The sequence below is a fragment of the Hyperolius riggenbachi genome, chromosome 8, assembly GCF_040937935.1.
Source record: "Hyperolius riggenbachi isolate aHypRig1 chromosome 8, aHypRig1.pri, whole genome shotgun sequence".
Lineage (NCBI taxonomy): Eukaryota > Metazoa > Chordata > Amphibia > Anura > Hyperoliidae > Hyperolius > Hyperolius riggenbachi.
The window spans coordinates 163,942,254-163,966,590 of record NC_090653.1 but is presented as its reverse complement, the minus strand read 5'-3'; the positions used below and the strand labels follow the sequence as shown (position 1 = coordinate 163,966,590).

Here is a 24,337-nt window from a genome sequence, read left to right as displayed (position 1 = left end):
CCTGTCCTGCCTCCACAAAGTTTGGCTCCTCCTCCCTCGCTCCTTGCTGTGCTGCATACTTCAGACCTCAGATCAATGGGGAAGAGAAAGCCAGGCAAATAGTGCACAGTAATGGCGCAGATACAGAAAGGGACATCACTGCTCACTTCCTGTATTTGAAGTATATGCGCCGTCACTGTGCACCGTTTGCCTGCCTGTCACTTCTCTGCTGCTGGATTACCGATGATCTGAGGTGTGAACTATTTCACAGGGCAGCACAGCAAGGAGTGAGCAAGGGGGGAGCCGAACTTTGTGGTGAGTCACTGCCTAGCTCTCAGCTCTCTGATGGTGGGACTAGGCTACCTGTAATTATGAAGGGGGGGGGGAGCTCTGTAATAACAGTGCAGGAGATTTGGGCGCAGCCACGCCATCATAGGCCGAAATAGGAATTACGGCTATAGCGGCGCACAGTCAGCAACTTCGGCGCCATCAGAAGACAGTGCCGAAGTTGCTTTTAAAACACTGCAATTCGGCTTCCAGCAATAGTCTTATACCAGCTGTATCCTGCGCCCAAGTCTCCCGGCGGGCAGTTCATATGTATGTGGGGGGGGGGGGGGGGGAGGGAGAGGAACTTGCAAGGCTACCTATACAGGGAGTGCATAATTATTAGGCAAATGAGTATTTTGACCACATCATCCTCTTTATGCATGTTGTCTTACTCCAAGCTGTATAGGCTTGAAAGCCTACTACCAATTAAGCATATTAGGTGATGTACATCTCTGTAATGAGAAGGGGTGTGGTCCAATGACATCAACACCCTATATCAGGTGTGCATAATTATTAGGCAACTTCCCTTCCTTTGGCAAAATGGGTCAAAAGAAGGACTTGACAGGCTCAGAAAAGTCAAAAATAGTGAGATATCTTGCAAAGGGATGCAGCACTCTTAAAATTGCAAAGCTTCTGAAGCGTGATCATCGAACAATCAAGCATTTCATTCAAAATAGTCAACAGGGTCGCAAGAAGCGTGTGGAAAAGCCAAGTAACTGCCCATGAACTGAGAAAAGTCAAGCGTGCAGCTGCCAAGATGCCACTTGCCACCAGTTTGGCCAAATTTCAGAGCTGCAACATCACTGGAGTGCCTAAAAGCACAAGGTGTGCAATACTCAGAGACATGGCCAAGGTAAGAAAGGCTGAAAGACGACCACCACTGAACAAGACACACAAGCTGAAACATCAAGACTGGGCCAAGAAATATCTCAAGACTGATTTTTCTAAGGTTTTATGGACTAATGAAATGTGAGTCTTGATGGGTCAGATGGATGGGCCCGTGGCTGGATTGGTAAAGGGCAGAGAGCTCCAGTCTGACTCAGACGCCAGCAAGGTGGAGGTGTGGAGTACTGGTTTGGGCTGGTATAATCAAAGATGAGCTTGTGGGGCCTTTTCGGGTTGAGGATGGAGTCAAGCTCAACTCCCAGTCCTACTGCCAGTTTCTGGAAGACACCTTCTTCAAGCAGTGGTACAGGAAGAAGTCTGCATCCTTCAAGAAAAACATGATTTTCATGCAGGACAATGCTCCATCACACGCGTCCAAGTACTCCACAGCGTGGCTGGCACGAAAGGGTATAATAGAAGAAAAACTAATGACATGGCCTCCTTGTTCATCTGATCTGAACCCCATTGAGAACCTGTGGTCCATCATAAAATGTGAGATTTACAAGGAGGGAAAACAGTACACCTCTCTGAACAGTGTCTGGGAAGCTGTGGTTGCTGCTGCACGCATTGTTGATGGTGAACAGATCAAAACACTGACAGAATCCACGGATGGCAGGCTTTTGAGTGTCCTTGAAAAGAAAGGTGGCTATATTGGTCACTGATTTGTTTTTGAATGTCAGAAATGTATATTTGTGAATGTTGAGATGTTATATTGGTTTCACTGGTAAAAATAATTGAAATGGGTATATATTTGATTTTAAGTTGCCTAATAATTATGCACAGTAATAGTCACCTGCACACACAGATATCCCCCTAAAATAGCTAAAACTAAAAACTACTTTCAAAAATATTCAGCTTTGATATTAATGAGTTTTTTTGGGTTCATTGAGAACATGGTTGTTCCAAAAATACAACTTGCCTAATAATTCTGCACTCCCTGTATTGACAATTTACCTACAGATTGCCAATACTGACAATATGTAGGCTTGCAATCTAATTGTAGTAGTTTTCCCCACCAATGCCTCCTACTTTTCCCCTCCCATATGCCCTCTTCTTTTCGTAAAGTGTACCTGTAAGAAAAAAGTGCCCGGGGGGTACTTACCTCAGGGTATCCTAAAGCGGTTTCCCCCTTCCTCCACAGTAGAAGGGATCTAGTTCTGAGAGCCCCAAAGTTCTCCTTGTCGGTGTGTGCGCATGCGCAGTAGTATTTGTTTTCCTTGACTGCAGTGCTTGAGATTAGGTCTTCTTCAAAGAGGTTCTGTGGGATTCTAAAAATCAATCAAACAAGCTGAGGCTTCTATCGGCCCCCTGCAGCTGTAATGTCCCGTGCCGTCCTACGATCCTCCGTTCCCGCCGCTGGTCCCGGTTTAATATTTGTCTAAACAGACGAATAATGTTAGCTCCTGCTCGCGTCATCGGGAGCTTACTGCAAAGCCGCAGTGTAATAACTCGTGTGATTACACTGGGACCGGCAGTGGGGAACGGAGCATCGGTAGAGGACGGCGTGGGACATTACCGCTGCAGGGGGCCGATAGAAGCCCCAGGTAAGTGTCTGCTTGTTTGATTCTTAGGATGCAAAAAAACTCCTTTTAAGTGAGAAGAATACGGTGGCTGCTATATTAATTTCCTTTTAAACTATATGAGTTGATTGGCAGCCCTGCTGATCTATGTCTCTGCAGAAGTGTCTGAATCACACCAGAAACGAGCATGCAGCTAACCTTGTCAGATCTGACAATAATGTCAGAAACACCTGATCTGCATGTGCTTGTTCAGGAGCTGTAGCTAAAAGTATTAGGGCCTGTTTCCACTTGTGCGGTGCGAATCGCCACGGTAAAAATTTGCATGCGGATACGAATTTTGCATGCGGTTGTATGCGAATTTTCGTGCAAATTCGCATGGATGACGCTGTATGCGAATTTAACCATGGCAGTGCCAGTATGCTTTTCCATGCGAATTCGCATGAAAATTTGCATACCAAAGCCGCAGGCGATTTCCCTATTAAATACATCAGCGGCGATTCGCATGCATTCGACACGCAGGTGAATTCTGAGGGCTCTGCCGTGCAGAAAAATCCTGCACAGAAAAACGCTCAGGAAAACTGACAAGTGGAAACAGGCCCATCCACTTGTATTGGCTGTGCGAATCTGCATGCAGGAAACGCATGCAGATTCGCAATAGTGGAAACGGGCCCTTAGAGGCAGAGAATCAGCATGATGGCCAGGTAACTGGCATTGCTTAAAAGGAAATAAATATGGCAGCCTCAATATGCCTCTCACTTAACCACTTCACCACTGAGGGGTTTTACCCCCTGAGCACCAGAGCAATTTTCACCTTTCAGCGCTCCTTCCATTCATTCGTCTATAACTTTATCATTACTTATCGCAATGAAATGAACTATATCTTGTTTTTTCCGCCACCAATTAGGCTTTCTTTAGGTGGGACATTATGCCAAGAATTATTTTTTTCTAAATGTGTTTTAATGGGAAAATAGGAAAAATGTGGGGAAAAAATAATTATTTTTCAGTTTTCGGCCATTATAGTTTTTAAATAATGCATGCTACTGTAATTAAAACCCATGAAACGTATTTGCCCTTTTGTCCCGGTTATAAAACCATTTAAATTATGTCCCTATCACAATGTTTGGCGCCAATATTTTATTTGGAAATAAAAGGTGCATTTTTTTCATTTTTGCGTCCATCCCTAATTACAAGCCCATAGTTTATAAAGTAACAGTGTTATACCTTCTTGACATAAATATTTAAAAAGTTCAGTCCCTAAGGTAACTATTTATGTATTTTTTTTAATTGTAAATTTTTTAATTTTTTTTTAATTACAAAAAAAAATAAATGGGGAGTGTGGGAGGTAATGAGTTAATTTTATATGTAAAAGTCATTTATTTGTATGTAAAAAATGTGTAGGGTGTAGTTTACTATTTGGCCACAAGATGGCCACAGTAACTTTTTGTATTAATGCGACCTCCAAGCTTCCTTCCGGAAGCTTGGAGGAAGTATAAGGAGGCTGGACACGTGAGTTTTTTCTCACAATGATCGCGCTGCCCATAGGAGAGCAGCTGATCATTGCGGGGCTTAGATCAACGAACGGGAATGGATTTTCCCGTTCATTGATCTCTGGGCGAGCGGGCGGCGGCGTGTTTACTAGTGGCGGGCGGCTGGTTTACGAGCTGGAGCGCGGGCAGCGTCGGGAACGCGGAAAGTACGTGTTTCTCCGTCCCTGGTTGTTAAAGGATGGAAAAAGGGGCAGAGAAATACGTACGCGCGGGGGTAAAGTGGTTAATTTCTCCTTCAACTGCTCACTTTTTTCACTGTAGTGGTCCTTTAAACAGTTGAAATTTGACAGTTGGAAAATTACAGTTTAAATAAGACAGTTAGAAAAGGGCAGTTAAAATTTGGCAGTTGAAAAATGTCAGTTGGAAAATGAGTTGGAAAATGGCAGAAAAATTTCACAGTTGGAAAATGGCAGTTGGAAAATGACAGTTGGAAAATGGCAGTTAAAAGTTGAACTGTCATTTTCCAACTGTCATTTTCCAACTGTCAAATTTTAACTGTCATTTTCCAACTGTCATTTTCCAACTGTCATTTTCCAACTGTCATTTTCCAACTGTCATTTTCCAACTGTCAAATTTTAACTGTCATTTTCCAACTGTCATTTTTTAACTGTCATTTTTTAACTGTCATTTTTTAACTGTCATTTTTTAACTGTCATTTTTTAACTGTCATTTTCCAACTGTCATTTTCCAACTGTTGTTTTTAAACTGCCATTTTCCAACTGTCAAATTTTAACTGACATTTTCCAACTGCCAAATTTTAACTGTTGTTTTTCAACTGTCATTTTTAAACTGCCATTTCTCAACTGTCATTTTCCAACAGCCGAATTTCAACTGTTTTTCGACTGCCATTATTTCCAACTGTCATTTTTCAACTTCCATTTTTCAACTATCCTTTTCCAATTGTTTCCTTCTTCCTTTCCTATTTTATTTATTTTGCAAACACAAGCCTTGAGATCCTCAATGTTGAATGTTGATTTGCCACCTCATTTTGTGTTGTGGGGGCTACATTTGCATCACGATTTGCACAATTTAAAACTGGCTATCTCTAACAGTGACAGGTGTCAGATATGGTGGCTGGATAGTGTAATGGTTAAAGAGACTCTGAAGCGAGAATAAATCTCGCTTCAGAGCTCATAGTTAGCAGGGGCATGTGTGCCCCTGCTAAACCGCCGCTATAGCGCGGCTTAACGGGGGTCCCTTCACCCCCACAGCGACCACTGCAACACTTGGTCGCAGATTTGGTCGTGATTTATGGCTTCCTGGAGGCAGGGCTAACGGCTGCAGGCCTGCCTCCAGTCGCGTCTGTCAGCGGCGCATCGCCTCTCCCCCGCCCCTCTCAGTGAAGGAAGACTGAGAGGGGTGGGGGAGAGGCGGAGATACGCGCTGACAGACGCGCGTAGGGCAGGGCTGCGGCGGTTAGCCCTGCCCCAACCAGGAAGCGCTCCCCCGCTGTACGGAGCGGATTTGGGGGGTCAGGGACCCCCGTTAAGCCGCGGGATAGCGGCGTTTTAGCAGGGGCACACGTGCCCCTGCTATCTATGAGGTCTGAAGCGAGATTTATTCTTGCTTCAGACTCTCTTTAAGGGCTCTGCCTCTGACGTAGGAGTCCTGGGTTCAAATCTTGGCTCTTCCTATTCAGTAAGCCGGCACCTATTCAGTAAGGAGTTCTTTGGGCAAGACACTCTAACACTGCTACTGCCTACTGAGTGCGCTCTAGTGGCTGCCTCGCAAGCGCTTTGAGTCCGACAGGAGAAAGGCGCTATACAAAAAAAGGAATATTATATGGATAACTGTAGAGAGGGAGTGGAAGAAAAAGCCTATGTTGGTGTTTTATCTTCCTACCTTTCTCCCAGTCTAATGACCCATTTATTGTCTTCAACTTTCATAGTGGTTCTCTTTCCTGGCTAGCAGCACTTTTAGCCACCTTTGAAACTTGTCCACACATTCTCTACCTTAGTGTTTGGTACTGGTGTTCCTCCACGATGGTGACCCTCCTTTTTCTTGGGCTACTTCAAATATATTTATTTATTGTGCATTATGGTGATTTATTGTTGCGGAGTTGTTTTTCAGATTAACTTGCACAGCTTTTTTCTTGATAAAGAGGTACTTTGTTGCTTTGGAATTTCTGATTATCTTAATTACAGAATGAATTACAGATCTTTCTGTACCAATTTTTTTGAGTGCCAACTATTTACTTCTCTTTACAAAAATGTATGGCACGTGTTTTGCTCTGCATGGCAGTATTAATTGAAATGAGACAGCACTGTGTTGGCACAGAAATGCATGCAGCAGCTCATTGTCAGAACACAGCACAGCACATGAGTCTGAGATATTACTGAAGTAAGCTCAGCAATGCAGCAGTACATCCTGACCTTCATGGTTGTTATCAAATTACCATTTCAAAGGACCACTATAGTGAAAAAGTAAGCAGTTAAAATCTTTCAGAACCAACATGTTTTGGACTAGTCGAGTTCCTCATTGGGGATACAAAGGGTTTTCTTTGTTTTTTAAAATAATTTCCTAAATGGCAGTTGCTAAGTCTAACTGCCAAAATAGGACCAGCCAGCGTCCCTACTCGCACACTATTTTGGCAGTCAGACTTAACAATGGTCATTCAGCAAATGCTTTTCAAAAAAAGGGAAACCCTAAAACTCCATCATGAGGAGATGGACTAGTCCAAAGCCTGTTGGTTCTGTCAGCTTTTGAAGCGGACCTAAACTGAGAGCTTCCTCTCTGCTCTAAGGAGATAAGCAACAGCATCACAACTTAAAAAAAAAATTTCTTTGTTACAACTTACAGAAATCTTACAAAAACCCTGCAATGTTTACTTTCTGGTGTCCTAGGAACACAAAAGGGTTAACCTCCTGTGTTTATATATTAGACCAAACTATGGCATAGAGTGGCACACCTGACAGCCCTAATTTACACTTGCTGTTGTTGATAAGGGCTAATTAGACAGGCTAATCTCTCTAGACCAGGGCTTTGCACCTGTGGTACGCTTGCCACCGGTGGTACTTTGCTGTTGGCCAGGTGGTACACACCAGATTTGCCTGCCACTTTTTTGTCCACCTGCCACTTGTCCTGGTCCTGTCCTGCCTCCATAAAGTTTGGCTCCCCCTCCCTTGCTCCTTACTGTGCTTCTCTGCGGCATACTTCAGACCTCAGATCAGTGTGGAGGAGACAGCCAGGCCAACTGCTCATTTGAAGTATACACGCCGTCACTGTGCACCACTTGCCTGGCTGTCTCTTCTCTGCAGCTGGCTTACCTATGATCTGAGGTGTGAACTATTCCACAGGGCAGCACAGCAAGGAGTGAGCAAGGGGGAATCCGAACTTTGTGGTGAGTCACTGCCTAGATCTCAGGTGGTGGGGCCAGGCTACCTATAATTAAGCGCGGGGGGGTGGAACTTGTATGGCTACCTATATTGGCAATCTACCTCTACATTGCCAATACTGACAATATGTAGGCTAGCAATCTAATTGAAGTTTTTTTCCCCACCAATGCCTCCTACTTTTCCCCTCCCAAATGCCTTTTTTTCCTAAAGTGTACCTTGTAAGAAAAAAAGTGCCCCGGGGGTACTTACCTCAGGGAAGGGGAGGCCTTTGTATCCTAAAGAGGTTTCCCCCTTCCACTTCAGTAGATGGGATCCATCAAACTTGAGTAATGGAGTCATGAAAAAGGGTAATCTGTTCAGATGAGTCAAACTTGATACTGTTTCCACTTCTGGTCAAATTTACATATGGAGATTGCCATCTTCTCAAAGCTTACAATGGTAATTGCTTGCTACCAAGAGTGAAATATGGTGGAGTTCAGTTATGGTTTATGCAGCTGTATCAGGGTATTCTGCTGGACATAACCATTTTGAATGACCAGGTCTATCCCATGGTGCAAAATTTGTTCCCCTATGGTGAGTCTGTTTATCAAGATGACAAAGTTCCTGCTTACATAGCTGACATCTTCCAGGCAGGGCCGGATTTACCATAACGCACTGTAGGCACAAGTCTACAGGCGCCTGATGATGGGCAGTGCTCTTTCCCTCTTAGTGCTCCCCATCCCTCCTTCCCTATTCCCTTAGCAGAGCTTAATGAGAGGTTACTATACCAAGCTCCCTGCATTCCACTAACAAGATCACCCTTTAGTTGGGGGCACCACTAGCTACTCAATACTGAGGGTACCTCTGGCTTCCTAATACTAAGGTGCACCTGTAGCTACCTATGATGATTGCTTGCTTGTTTATGCTGCCTTTATATCTCCTTTTACAATATTATTACATTTTTGTCATTTTTACTTATTTCGCTATAGTGCCACCTTTAAGAAGACCTAGGTGAATTTAGGTTTACCTCTGTGAGTGAGTCATTTAAAAGCACCACTGTCATTGAAACCTCCCCTTTCTTAGCTCAGAACTTAGAGAAATAAGGGCTGGTTCAGACGGACGCTTGCAGAGCGTTTACTGCCAGCGTTCAGGGCTTGGCGTTAAACGCTCCTATTCAAGTGAATGGGAGCGTTTGTACCAAGCTTTTACGCGCGTTTGCACGAACGCAGCGTTCGGGTCCCGATTTTCACTGGCGTTCAAGGAGCCCCTGGAAGCTACATGTTGCTTCCAGGGGCGGTTAACCGTGACGGGTAATGTCCCCCTAGGGGAAGAAAAAACGCGACCGCATCCGAACGCAACACGAACGCTGCTGAAAGCCCAAACGCATTGCCGCCGCGACGCCAACGAACGAGACGCCTCCAAACGTCCGTCTGAACCAGCCCTAAACCCCCCCCCTGTTCCTCTTTTCACATCTAATGTTCCTATTTCTGGCCTGATGTACAGATCTGTATAAATAATTGTGTTCTGGATCCAACAAAGGCCACTCAATCAGATGCTTGTGCCCAAATTCAATGCGTTATTGCAGAATTGTACAAAGTAACAACAATGTTTTGAACATACACCCTTTGTCAAGTGCCAAACACAATGAAACATTGCACTCTTAAATACACTCACCTACAGGAAGCAATACTTCATTCATATACTTGATTGCAAAGCCGCTTTATAGCGGGATTGAACTGTTAAAAAAAAAAAAAAAAAAAAAGAAAGAAATTCTACATTAATTAAAATGTACAGTATCTAGATCATTGCCCCTCCCCAAAAATAATTATTACACAGTTAGGAAAATGTACCAGTTTTAGGCTGTAGACTCTTATTTCCTGCTACAAGAAAGAGGAAGTACTTTTTGTAGCCATTACAATTTTTTGCTTTTGTAATTTTGCAATGATTTTTGGAGCAATTGCGATTTTAGAGTTATTTTGGAGCGATTGCACTTTTCATCCAGAAGTGAACTCAAGATGGATGTTCATCCAGGATGAATATTGAAAAAAAAGAAAAGTATTTGCCACTAGTGACTCAAGCCTGTTTAAAAACGGGCTCTAGGTCTATCAGCCCCCCGCGCACGCACAAACGGCCGCACGGCCTGCCCCCTGGCCCATCCTGCGTCCTGTCCCAACGGCTGTCAGTGCAGGACATGCGCAGTAGCGCAAAAGCACTGACACAGGGACAGAACGCAGGGACACTTGTATATTATTAGGTAGGATGGTTGCCAGGCTTCAGACAAAGCAAAATCTGTTACAGGCAAAGTGCATTTATTGTGAGGGAGCCACATAATGTTTTTTTTACTCATCAGGTATAGAGTTTAATCCTTTAAAGAACACCTGAGCTAAACCGTCCATCTCACCTGTGCTATGTTGTACATGCCAAAGAAAATGTGTCTTACTAGTCCACAGAGTAATGTCCCTCTGCTGCAGAAGGTGCAGGTGGTTTTTTTGTTGTTGTTGTTTTTTTGTTCCATGGGTGCAGATATCAAGCTTTTTGCACTTTCAGAAAAAGGACATTCCCTATATATTACACTCATTATCTGACTTTAAACCTTTTTTCCTCTGAGATATCCCTGTTTAAATATGAGGGAGGGGGCAGATCAGAATGCAGCTGCTGCTTTCCATTGAAAATCAGCAAGCAGGAAGTAAAGCTATGTACAATTTGAAATAGGAATTCTGTCCTTTTAAACTTTGACACTCCAAGCTGTGTCCTATATTAACTTACCTCAAAACTGAGCCTAACTATCCAGCTCTGCTTCACAGTTAAGCTTTGTATTAAAAATAATAATGCTAACATTTTTGTAGCACTTTTCTTCTGTTGGACTCAAAGCACTTGAGAACAGCCAGCACTAAGGGCACACTCAATAGGCCACCCTTAAGTCAGGATTCAATTATTAGTCACCTATGACGAGGCAATTCCATTAACCAGTACACCTCTTTTATTTTCACCTGCAAAAATGTTAATTTATAATAAATTCTGGCAAATATCTAGCGTGACGCCCAATATAGTTGACAACGCTATTTGTATAACATTGTTATCCCAACAGTGAGCATCTTCAATGCATCTTCCCCCTTTTCTATAAATGGTATCATCCTGATTCAAAACTTCTTGCTTTCTCTCTTCATAGAACAGTACAGACTGCTAGACACTCAAGTAACGTGTCTGTACAACGATTATTCATAAACAATCTTCAGCGGACGTTTCAGGAAACAGTATTCAGGAGTGTGTAAATAGCTTATCTTAAGCTGGAGATATGGATGTTATTATTGCTGTCTAATAAAAACAGTAATCTTTGGGCAGGTAAATGAGGTGGCAGATTTCCACTGCCTTCTCCATTTTATTATGTGCTTAGGAGAACAGTGAGGACCTGTCAGTTTCGTTGTTCAGACCCTTTTTGGTCAGAAAGTTGAACACGTATGTCTTTCCTGAATCTTAAAAAAAAAAAAAAAAAAAAAAAAAGAGAGACCCTAGTGAATACCGAACAGTGACCCTTGAACCTTAGTGAGTGACATCTATCACTGCAGGGAACTGCATATTCTTTGAACTGTGACTAGTAATATGCAAATGGTCCATGACAGTCAGGGTCAGTATGTGTCTATGCACCATTACAGGATTCCGTAAGGTTTATAAGGATACACAATTTGTTGTGTTACACATTTGTTTTTCTGAAAAGGTAAAATTTAGATCCAAAGTATACAACTACAATAGCCCTACAAATGCACTGTAGCACTTTAAGGTCGCTTATTCACTGCTTATGAGTTCTACATGTGTGTATAAAACCTTACATAATGGAAATTGAAGTTTTATTAACATAATGACATATAATAGAAACTCCCCAGGAAAGACAGAACTGCTGCGTAATAAACACAATAAAAAATATCTCTAGCAAGCCTGAACATACCACATTAGCCCTGATGTGTAAACCACATCTCTTGAGTTATGTAACTCTCATCTTAGTTATGTAATGACTTTTCAGCACATAACCAGTAAAAAAAAGTTACTCAGAATAAGTTGCCCCTGACTAAATAAACTTTGATATTACTCTTTTCATCATACTTAATGTTTTACCTACTGGTCTGGAGTGTAAAAAGGGGTTATGCAGAGGTGAGGAAAAAAAAAGAGATAGCTGATTAATAGTGTTGCTGTTTGTGTGTAGGTGTAAGTCGGATTTATCCCAAACATTGCACATTCAAGGTTGGCAATCTGATATTAAATATCTGTGGTGGTGACAGTGCACAATTCAATATGAACTCTTTACACTAATTTTATGGTGACATGTCCCAATGGACACCTGTGATCTATGAATATGGACATTAATTACAAATTAAAGGGTCTGCTTGACATCCATCTAAAACCAGCGAACTTTATTCTGTATCCATAGATACACATTAAAGGTGCAAAGGAGCAACAGGTCTATCCCAGAAAAACTGCTGACCCATTTCCGACCCCACAGAGTCCTTAGTTGAGTTACGACCAGGGCCGGATTTACCATATGGCACTGTAGGCATGTGCCTACAGGGGCCTGATGATGGAAAAACGGCCCCCTCCCCGAGTGCCTCCCTCCTTCCCTATGCAGAGTCCTGATGAGATTGTGAATAAGAGATTACTCAACCTGCTCCCGGCATTCAACTGCAGTGCGGTTCAGCCGGGGTTTGTAGATTCCTAGAGGGCAAAGTCTAAGGTGCTAGGACATCAGTGCCTATAAGTAACCCTGATGGGCTCAAAATGCGTCAGCTGTTTTAATGGAGTTCATCTGTTCATTGTATCTTTAATTAGCATCTATGGATTTTGTGATTTACTTCTTGGAGAATAAGCATCTACTGATCTTTGTTTTTCAACACAGCCTAGGCCTATGTATTTTTGTTTAGGCTTTATACCTTATCTGTAGATGCATTCTTGGCTGTTTTTCCCATTGTAGAAGCATTGATCCATGGTCAATATCTAAGTACTGCTAGTTTTCTGGAGGTCCTCTCAAGAAGAGTCCACTAGACAAGAAACTCATTAAGCTGCTTAGAAAACCTTTGCTTTTGATGTTTACACTTTTCTAAAGGCAGTCTCACCTTGATTTAAGTGTTGTGGAATTTACCATTTTAGTGCTCTTTGCTACTTTATCAGCTCTCCAGAGGGTCCAGCACACTTGCAGAATTGGGCTGTTCATGCAAAATACTATCAATTTGAATGCAGTCATGTTCTAGCAAGAAAAGGTATACATAATAACATAAAAAGGGTCTTCAATAATAGCCGTTATTCATAAGATGTAGCTTTACATTTAAAAAAAATTAAATAAACTCAGTCATTTTGTATGTTGATATTTAAAAAAATACATTTAGTGCTCAAATTCAGCTTCTTTGCAGTTGTAGCAGCAGTAAACTGTTTGGTGTGCAGCACATACTCATGTACCCCAAGTAATACATGCACATCGGAACAAAGTAAGAACTTGGTATAACCCTCCCAATGTATAAAGCAGAGGAATTTTTTTTCCCATTAAAATTAATTTTACACATTTTCCATGTGTTCACCCAATAGCGTTCCTTTCACTCCTCTCTAAGGTCATCTCACATTTTCTCTGCAGAAGTTCAGACTACTGGCAGATAGCATCAGTAAATTCCTTTCTCATGCAGGCAAATCTGTGAACCCCTATCAAAATTAGCATGCTTTGTGAGATCCCGGCATTACATCATTGGACCTCCAATGTGGTTTATGTCACAGAAGAGTTTTGAACATCGCTTTCACGGTACTCTGTTTTTAAGTGCTTTCTATGATAGATCTGAATATTGTTCTCTAGAATGTTAACCACAATAGCAGTAGACGGGAGCAGTTTCATCATGATGAACATCTTTTTCTATGTCACCATTATCTAGAGCAGTTTTTCTGTGGCTGGATATCTCTGTTTAGATATCCAGCACCTGGCTTGGGACACAATGTGGCTTTACGTCGATGGTAACAGACTGGTTGACTGCCTAGAATGTTTCCTTACCAGTACTTTCTATATTTTAGCACCATTTTTGGCTTACTTTAAATTTGATTAGTAGGCAAAATTTACACTAAAATAAATATGATACATTATTATTATCAAATCACAATTGTATCTTGAATAACAATTTCATTTACACATACTGTTGCAGAACTGCTGTAAGTGACCCAGAGGTCACTATTAATCTGTATTTGGTAAAACCCTAATTGCCTTTTCGAGCATTGCTCCTAGTGTGGCTATAAGTGTTCTCAGAAAAATGCTGCTTGTTTTTGTTTGTGGAGATTCTGCAGATTAGTGTCTTGGCAGTTTTCTGGTATGTTTTTCTGCTGCAATGCAAGTTTTGCATTGGACATTTGAGAACAAACAGTGTGTCACATAGGAGGTTTGACACAACTGGTTTATCATGTGTATCTAATGCCTGTGTTTTTATGCACAATTTAAGACAGATACAGGTGCAGGCCTGCTAGTAGTGACCTAAAATTCTCCCTTGGTTTGCATTATTATTATTAAGTATTCATACAGCGCCAACATCTTCCACAATGCTGTACAGAGTATATTGTCTTGTCACTTAACTATCCCTTAGTGGGGCTCATAATCTAGACAAGACAAGACACAAGACAAGACAAATAACACATATATCGCGCTTTTCTCCTGGCGGACTCAAAGCGCCAAAGCAGCAGCCACTAGGACGCGCTCTAGGCAGTAGCAGTGTTAGGGGGACTTGCCAAAGGTCTCCTACTGAATAGGTGCTGGCTTACTGAACAGGCAGAGCTGAGATTTGAACCCTGGTCTCCTGTGTCAGAGGCAGAGCCCTTAACCATTACACTATCCAGCCATCTAATGCCTACCATAGTCATATGTCTATGCATGTATTGTGGAGTGTATGTATTGTAGTCTAGGGCCAATTTAGGGGGAAGCCAACTAACTTATCTGTGCATTTTAGGATATATGAGGAAACCAGAGTGCCCAAAGGAAACCCATGCAGACACGACAAGAACATACAACTCGGTGAAGATAGTGCCCTGGCTGAGATCTGAACCCAGCGCTACAAGGTGAGAGTGCTAAACACTATTCCATCGTTCTGCTAGTATCCTAATTGGGCTTTTTCTGGGTATCATTCTCAGCACAGATCATGCTTCAAAGACTGCTGAAGAGCAGTCAGTGATGTGAATTAATCAAGATACCTTGCGAAGAGTTATGGTAAGTAGAGATGGCCTGAACCTCCGATTTTCGGTTTGCGAACCGGGTTCGCGAACTTCCACAAAATGTTCGGTTCGCAGGAACTTTTGCGAACCCCAATAGACTTCAATGGGGAGGCGAACTTTGAAAACTAGAAACATTTATGCTGGCCACAAAAGTGATGAAAAAGATTTTTCTAGGTGTCTAACACCTGAGTTTTTTTTCAGTGACTACAAGAGGGAAAAAAAATTCAAAAAGACCTTATAGTTTTTGAGAAAATCGATTTTAAAATTTCATTGCAAATTCTCCTTCTGACCGTGGGAAAATAAACCCCTGGCGACTTTAGCGGTTAATAGCAAAGCCCCTTTAAAAGCTAGAAACCCCAAAATTGCTGGGAATGTTAAAGAGAATCTGTATTGTTGAAATCACACAAAAGTAAACATACCAGTGCGTTAGGGGACATCTCCTATTACCCTCTGTCACAATTTCCCCACTCCCTGACGCATTAAAAGTAGTCAAAAACAGTTTTTGAAATGTTTGTTTATAAACAAACAATATGGCCACCAAAACAGGAAGTAGGTTGGTGTACAGTATGTCCACACAGAAAATACATCCATACACAAGCAGGCTGTATACAGCCTTCCTTTTGCATCTCGAGATCATTTATGTGTTTACATCCTGTCCCCCTGCAGCTCTCATCAGAATCAGAATCTTTATTATCGCCAAGCACAACTGGGTCGTGCCCGGAATTGGTCTTGGCACGTACAGGGTACTGATACAGGATATAGGTACAGATACAGGACAAGTCAAGCAGTCAGAAAGGAACAGAACATTATACCAGATGCAGAGAAAGACAATGTAGCATAAGTTTTATAGCACAAAGAAACACCCAAAAAACGCCCAAAAGAGTCAGCTTGAGCTAGGGCGCGTCTATCCACGTGCAGAGTGCCTCAGTGCAGACATTGTGTTGTGGTGTGGGGATGGGCAGTTACGTGGAGAGAGTTCAGAAGGTTGACAGCCGAGGGAAAGAAACTGTTTTTATGCCTTGAGGTCTTGGTGAAGATGGACCGGAACCGGAGCCTCCGGCTCGAGGGGAGCTGACTAAAGAAGCGGTGGCCTGGGTGTGAGGGATCGCTGGTGATTTTTAATGCTCTGGAGTACAGCCTGGAGTGGTAAAGGAGGTCCAGTGAGGGAAGGGATCTCCCGATGATCCTCTCCGCTGATCTGATGACCCTCTGCAGTTTGAGTCTGTCGCTGGCAGAGGAGCTGGCGTACCAGACCAGGATGGAAGAGCATAGGACAGATTCGATTGTAGCAGAGTAGAAGTTTGTCAGATGTTTTTGGACCATACCAAACTTTTGTAGTTGGCGGAGAAAGAAAAGTCTCTGTTGGGCTTTCCTCTGTGTGGAGGCAGTGTTGGGCTTCCACCTCAGGTCATTGGAGATGGTTGTGCCCAGAAGGCGGATGCTGGGGACTCTTTCCACCTCCTTGCCATCGATGCAGATTGGGGGCAGGGTGGAGGCGCATCTCCTGAAATCAACAATCATCTCCACAGTTTTCGCTGTATTTAGGACCAATCCGTTCTCTCTGCACCAGTGACAGACGCCTTCGACCTGGTGGCGGTACTCCTTCTCATCGTTATTGGTGATGAGGCCGACAATGGTCGTGTCATCAGCGAATTTGATTACTTTTACAGAGTCCGATGTGGATTTGCAGTTGTTTGTATATAGAGAGAATAGAAACGGCGACAGGGCACAGCCTTGTGGGGCTCCTGTGTTGGTGATCCTAGGTTGTGAGGAGATAGTGCCCAGCCTAACAACCTGGGACCTGTTGGAGAGGAAGTCTGTGATCCACAGGCGTAGGATGGGGTGGACTCCTATCGCGGCAAGATTGTCTTGCAGTATTTTGGGGCTGATGGTATTGAATGCTGAGCTGAAGTCCAGTAGGAGGATCCTGGCGTCGGAGTCTGGTCTGTCCAGGTGATCATAGACGAGCTCCAAGCAGATGTTAATGGCATCGTCAGTGGACCTGTTCGCTCTGTACGTGAACTGGTGTGGGTCTAGCAGTCCCCCTGTGGAGTGCTTAAGGAGGGGGAGCACCATGCTTTCAAAAGCTTTCATGATCCTGGATGTAAGTGCCACGGGCCTGAAGTTGTTGAGGTTGAGGATTCCCTGCTTTTTGGGGACAGGGATAATGGCGACCCTCTTGAAGCACGTGGGTACTTTGCCTCCCTGGAGGGACCTCGTGAAGATTGAAGAGAGGGTGGGAGCAAGCTGACGAGCGCAAGTTTTCAGGCAGGCTGGTGACACTCCGTCCGGACCAGAGGCTTTCCTAGCATTTAATCTTAGCAAGTGTTTCAGCACATCCGCCTCTCTCACTGATGGTGGGGGCGAGTTTGGGCCCAGGGCGTCAATGTCAGAGGATTGTGCGGGTGGCTGTGGGAGTCCTGCAGGTGTTGGCTGGTTCTCAAATCTGCAGTAGAAGTTGCTGAGACTCTCTGCAAGCTCATAGCTGGGTGTAGCATGCTGAGGGGGAGGCCTGTAGTTGGCGGCAGCCTTAATCCCTTTCCATACAGCTCGTGAGTCGTTTGAGGAGAGTTTTTGTTCCAGCTTTTCCGCATAGTCCTTCTTTGCGGACCTCAGTGCCCTGTTTAGGTCATTTCTTGCCCTCTTGTAGTCCTCCTGGTTGCCAGACTTGTGTGCGACTTCTTTGCTGCGTCGCAGTTGTCGTAGTCTTTTTCAGAACCACGGTTTGTCGTTTTGGATATAGTTTGAAGGATTTTGTAGGGATGCAGGAATTCTCGCAGAAGCCAATGTACGACGATACGTTGTCTGCCCACTCGTCCAGGTTAGGCGATTCCAGAGCCTCCCAGTCTGTGCAGTCAAAGCAGGCCTGAAGTTGAAGTTTAGCCTCACTTGACCACACTTTGGAGGACTTAGTGACCGGTTTTGAGGTTTCCAGGCACCTTTTGTAAGTAGGTACCAGGTGGATGATGCAGTGGTCAGATGAGCCTAGGGCTGCCCACAGTGTCGCTTTGTATGCATCTTTCAGGGCCGTGTAGTAGTGGTCGAGGGTGTTGGCACTCCTGGTGGGGCAGGTGATGTGCTGGTGGAAGCGGGGCAGTTCATTACGGAGGTTGGCCTTGTTAAAATCCCCCAAGATAATGAACAGCGAGTCCGGGGGGCCGTCTCTCACTGCATGATGGTATCACTGAGATCACGCAGAGCAGCATTTACCTCTGCATCAGGAGGGATATACACACCCACAAGGACGTAGGAGGAGAACTCCCTGGGCGAGTAGGTTGGCCTGCAGTTGATGAGGAGGAGTTCCAGTTCTGGTGTGCATTTCTTGGCCAGTACAGAGGTGTTTGAGCACCAGGCGGAGCTGATGTAGAAGCAGATGCCTCCCCTTTTCTTTTTCCCAGAGAGGGTGCTGTCACGGTCTGCTCGGATGAGGCTGAAGCCTGGGAGCTGGAGGGCACTCTCAGGGATGTCGTCATGGAGCCACGTTTCAGTAAAGCAAAATACTGTTGTTACCTAGTTCCCTCTTGTCGCTGAGGAGTCTCAGTTCATCTAGCTTGTTGGGGAGGGAGCGGACATTAGCGAGGAGGACCGCAGGGATGGCTGACCGCAGGCCCCTCCTCTTCAGCCTCGCCCGGACGCCTGATCGACAGCCCCTGCAGCGATGGTTAGTGCGAGGCCAGGGCATAGAAGCAGTGATTTCTTGGACGTGGTTCCAAACAGAGTTGATCAGGAACCTGTCCTCCGGGTGTAGGGCTGAGATATGTTCTCATTTGAGGAGCTGTGCTCTGGAGTAGGAGGTACGAGGGGGGTGGAGTAGCGTGGGAGGCATGGATGGTAGCCCAGCACAGTGCGACATGGAATGTTTACCAGCAATAGTATTAGTGCGCACAGAAATGCGCTAACAGGCATAGATGTAAAAACAGCATGTGCGATAACAGTCCATCCGCCATGTGACACAGATGTAAGAGGCATGTGCAATAACAGCCTATTGCAGTGGTGACACAGATGTGAGAGGTGTGTGCAGTAACAGTCCATCAGCAGTGTGACTCAGATGTAAAGGGCCTGTGCAATAACAGTCCGTCAGCAGTGTGACTCAGATGTAAGGGGCATGTGCAATAACAGTCCATCAGCAGTGTGACTCAGATGTAAGGGGCATGTGCAATAACAGTCCATCCGCAGTGTGACACATGTAAGAGGCATGTGCAATAACAGTCCAGGCTGTGAGAGGCTGATTGTTTCTTCCTGCAGACAGCTCTGCCCTGTCTGTAATTCCTCAGTATGTGTCAGCCAGCTCCTTTTACAGCCTAACAGAGGAGGATTTTTATCCATCTCTCTTCTCTCACTGATAAGAGAGCAGAGATGCTGCTGGCTTATGTAAATAACACACACACTGGAGTGTGCATAGAGGGGCCTGGAGGGGGGCATGCATAACACATCAGCACAGAAGAGTTGGCAGCCTTCTAGACACAGGATGACAAGTCCGACAGGGGAAAGATACATTGATTTATTACAGAGATGGTGATAGTAGAAAGTGCTGCAGTAAGCCAGAGCACATTAGAATAGGTTTAGGAACTTGTAGGATAGTAGAAAAAAGGATGACATTTTTGTTACAGAGTCTCTTTAAGTAGAATAGTGGGAACAAGAGAATTTTTTTTTTCAAAAAGACCGTATACTTTTGGAGAAAATTGATTTTAAAGTTTCAAAGAAAAAAGAGCCGATTCATTCAAAAAGAACTGATTCATTAAAAAGAACCGGATGATTCATGAACCGTTAGTATAGCTTAGAATGCGTCCTGTGCAGGATGTATAGCTGCCGGCTCCCGCTGTCTCTCCCCACCTGCCTTCACCCGTCAACCTCACCTAGGCTGGCACCCGGTGCACCCACGGAGCCCCCCCCATACCATGGACCATGCGGGCTGGTATAGCTCAGGGTGCAAAGCCCCAGTCTGCCGGGGCTCCGCATTCTGGCTATCCCAGCCTGCATGTGGGACAAGGGGTTACAGAGGGTCGGGAGGGGGGCCCCACACCATTTTTTTTTTTTCAGATTTTCCACGCTCAGCACATAAAAATAATAAACAAATATATTTTTTTAAAGGACTTCCGTGGGCACAAATGTGAAAAAAGTTAAATACCTTTTCATAATCCAGATCCATGGGGGACGCCATCCGCGCCCTCCCGTTCATTCTGCCATGGCTCCCGCAGTAATACTGGCCCCGGTCGGGTCCCGACCCCTCCGAACGGGTCAGGTTCTCACTCCCACCTCAATATGGTCACCACAGATTGCCGCGGCTGCACAGTCCGCATAGACGCGATTGCGGCTACGCAGCTCTAGGGCCTCCTCCTGCCGCGTCATCAATATGCGTGCATACATCGGACGCATCGGGAGGAGGTCCTAGAGCTGCACAGCCGCAATCGCGTCTATGTGGACTGCGCAGCCGCGGCAATCTGTGGCAGCCATATTGAGGGGGGAATGAGAACCCGACCCGTTCGGAGGGGTCGGGACCCGACCGGGGCCGGTATTACTGCGGGAGCCATGGCAGAATGAACGGGAGGGCGCGGATGACGTCCTCCATGGATCTGGATTATGAAAAGGTATTTAACTTTTTTCCCATTTGTGGCGTCGGAAGTCCTTTAAATATTGTTTCCTGCTACCTTTATAACATATCCTGCAAATTTGGTGTTGCTAGGATGTAAAGGGCCTTTGCTATTAACAGCTAAAGTCGGCGGGTGATAACCAACCAGAGTTATAGGGGTTCAAAAGTGCTGAATTCTGCAATTGGCTTTTATTGGGCTCCCTATTTTATTTTCAAAAATCCAAAATCTTTTCAAAGGACGATGGCTCAGCAGTGGCAATTGTAGGGACTCTTAGGGGGCTCATGACTGGTGAGTTTCGGGCCCCTAGACCAAAGAGGTCATAGCCTAGGGTCACAAAAACCTATTTTGGCAATGTTAATGGTTGCGATTCTGACTAACCTATATGCAGCCATGGGTGCACTGGGTGCCAGCCTAGGTGAGGGTGACAGATGAAGGCAGGTGGGGAGAGACAGCGGGAGCCGGCAGCTATGCGTCCCAAAGGACGCATTCTGCAGCTATATGTCCTGCACAGGACGCATTTTAAGCTATACTAATGGTTCATTAATTATCCGGTTCTTTCTAATGAATCGGTTCTTTTTTAATTAATCGGCTTTTTTCTTTGAAACTTTAAAATAGATTTTCTCAAAAAGTATAAGGTCTTTTTGAAAAAAAAATTCCTCTTGTAGTCACTGCCCTCCTCTACATACCCTGCAAATTTGGTGTTTTTACTATGTAATGTGACTTTGCTATTAACCGCTAAAGTCGGCGGGCATTAAAGTCAATGGGCAAATCGAACTTTTTTGAAAAAAGTTCCTGGTTCACTGCTACTCCACAGAAGTTAGCCGGCGAACCGTTCGGGCCATCTCTAATGGTAAGTATAGCTATGCTTTATGAATAATAATAATATACGCAGAAGAGAAAACGTTGTGTAGATTTGAATGAACTGCCTGACTGAACTTAAAGAAACACTATCAAACCAAGTCTTCTAAAATGATAATGTCTAAGTAGCTGTGTAAACATTTTCCCGTTAAAAAGCAGAGGCAAAAACTGTATTTCCTTTTGTATAGATTTTAGCTACGTTTGGAATGTCTAATTTGCATAGGTGAATCTCTTCAGTCTGACATGCTAAGAACAGTGTAATTTGGAAGCAGAGTTATATGAAATGACTCTGGTGTCAGGTTTCACACACTATTACAAATATTTATGTTGCACGTAAGATACAATTCCTCTGCTCTACTGCAGAGAGCTCTCAGAGACATGCAGCCGCATTGAGAGCTTTCTCTCACACACAGGGTTAACAGATGTAGTGTGTTCCTCTCATGGTTCACTGGGCCGTCAGTAGCAGCGTCAGGGAAGTGTGAAAGGCATTTGATAACAGTAAACAAACAGATAAGCAGTCAAATGTATACACCCATACTTAAGAGCACTTCCCAAACAATTCCTATCTCAATTAAATTTTTTTTTTTTAATTAATAGTGTTCTTTAACAGATGATTTACTTGGATAAGTACTAAAGTACAAGTGTGATGCAGAGAATACTTTGGTGCTCCCATTCTGACCATTACATACTGATTCTGTGTAGAATAATCTTGGATGGAGGCCTTTTTTAAGCTCTGTACACAGGCTATACTAAACTAAGCTAGGGCGGCCAATTGGGGCTGTCTTGGCTGAGAATGTAGTGTGAGTACAGGTAGCCCCGAATCAGGGGTGCCTCTAGTCATTTTGTCACTCCAGGCGAGAAAACCTGTGGTGTCCCCCCCCCCCCCCCCCCCGCAGGAAAATAATCATAATGCAGCATCGTTTCACCAGAAAATAATCATAATGCGGCAGTTTTTTAATCAGAAAATAATAGTAATTATCGTAATTCAGAATCGTAATTCACCAGAAAATAATCGTAATGTGGCAGTGTTTCACCAGAAAATACACTTATTGCAGCAGCAGTTCACCGGAAAATATTCGTAAGGTGGCAGCGTTTCACCAGAAAATACACTTATTGCAGCAGCATTTCACCAGAAATTAATCATAGGGCAGCCGCGTTTCACCAGAAAATAATCGTAACGGGGCAGCGTTGTCAGAAAATAATCGTAATGTGGAAGCGTTTCACCAGAAAATACACGTAATCCGAGCAGAGGGAAAGAGTAGAGAGGGAGAGGCAGCATAAGATGTAAGAGGGGGGGTAGAGGAACAGAGAGGGGGAGGGGGATAGACAGCATAAGATGGAAGAGGGTGCAGAGAAACAGAGGGGAGAGGGAGAGACAGCATAAGATGGAAGAGAGTGCAGAGGAACAGAGAGGGGTAGAGACAGCATAAGATGGAAGAGGGGGCAGAGGAACAGAGAGGGGAGAGGGAGAGACAGCACAGCACTAAAGCACAGGTTTACAGCTTTACCAGCCTACAGCCTAACCAGCTTTCAAAGAAAACTCTAGTATCAAAAGAGCAGGGCACATTCTAGTAGTTATAACAGTACTGGGAGTCTGCACACAGGACAGGAAGTGTTCTTAGAAGCCTGCCTGCATACCTTCTCTTCTGCCTGTGCATGCAGCTTATCATCTCTGGAGTAGTGATGGGTCGTTCGCGAACGAGCCGGCTCTAAGAGCCGGCTCTTTGCTGTGAACGACAAGAGCCGGTTCTCAGTTTTGAAAGAGCCGATGCCTCAGCCGCCCCACAGAGCTCTGCTTTGCTCTGCAATAAAGGGCGCTGAGGCATGTTGGGAGATGTAGTCCTCCTCTTGCAGCTTGTAGGAGTGTATGGGGCGGAGCAGAGCAGTAGCAGGAGGGATTGCCCCAGTCAGAGAAGCAGTCTGGAATTGTCATGGAGACGGGGGCGGGGCTTTTACTCCGATTCTGAGTGGTGTTTAGTAATATTTAATGAAGAGCCGATTCAGAGCCGTAAGAGCCGGCTCTTTAATGGGAGCCGATTCAGAAGAGCCGATTCTCTGAAAAGAGCCGGAATTCACATCACTACTCTGGAGCAGAAACGTCCCTTCTCCCGGGCTGTGTTGCTGTCTTGTGCGGGGGCGGGGCTCCAACACGGACACATCACATTCTTCTCTCTGTGACTGCATCTGTCCCCTGGCTGTCTCGCTCCAGTGTCTGTGTGCAGCCAGTGACACAGGTGGGGGGTCAGACTGTCGGGGGCATAAGCTGGCTGGCCGCTGGCTCCTGGTTTGACTGGCGTGGGGCGGAATTAAAGGCTGGGCCACACGAGGTAAACACTTTACCTGTGTGGCTACTGAGAAGAAGGGGCACGGCTTTAAAGAAGGAGCCTGGCAGAGAACAGCAGTATTGATTGCTCTATTGGCTCGGGAGAAGTGGAGGTGGAGGCACTGCTAAGCACATGGTAGCGTGCCGAGCACCGGGGACTGAGTCGGGAGGTAATATAATATTAAAAAAAAAAAACATGGTTACGGTAGCAGCGGCGGGGGAATGCGCCTCACCACCTCATGGCGCCTCACCACCTCATGGCGCCCCAGGCAACCGCCTATACTTGCCTGGTGGGTGAGACACCCCTGCCCCGAATGCTTTGTTATAAGACCCAGCACGCCAGATGTTTAAATTACAGAGACCCCAAGTGCCATTCAAAAGCTGCTCTATTGTGCTGTTGAAACCGCCCCTTCCCCATAGCAGCAATACACATTGGTCTGCTGTAGCAGAGCAAAAAATCTGTACAGGGCTCTGCCCCAAACTCATGCTGTCTTCTCTTCACTTATACAGTAAAGGCTCATACGCACACTAGACTGTTCTTCCCCAAGGTAGCCAGTTGAGGCTGTCTCATTAGAAGAGAAGGGTGAGGTGTTATACGAGTCAGCATATTCAGCTGTGGCTTTACTACTCAGTAGTCAGTTTGAATTTCAGCATTTTCATATGTCTGAATAAAATGTTTCTCGGTAAGAAATAGTATCTGTTTATTAAAGTGTACCCGAGATGACTTGAGGCATGATGAGATAGACATGTGTATATACAGTGGCAAGCATAC

At 44.7% G+C, this 24,337-nt stretch overlaps 1 long non-coding RNA gene across 1 annotated transcript in view; it reads left to right on the top strand.

Annotated features, from left to right (window-relative positions):
* The window catches only part of LOC137528370 (uncharacterized), a 69,522-nt gene that overhangs the window by 21,526 nt on the left and 23,659 nt on the right, over window positions 1-24,337 (top strand). The window contains exon 2 of the long non-coding RNA XR_011023375.1: window positions 14,532-14,640. This is a non-coding gene — a long non-coding RNA (uncharacterized lncRNA). The remainder of the gene's footprint in view (window positions 1-14,531; window positions 14,641-24,337) is intronic.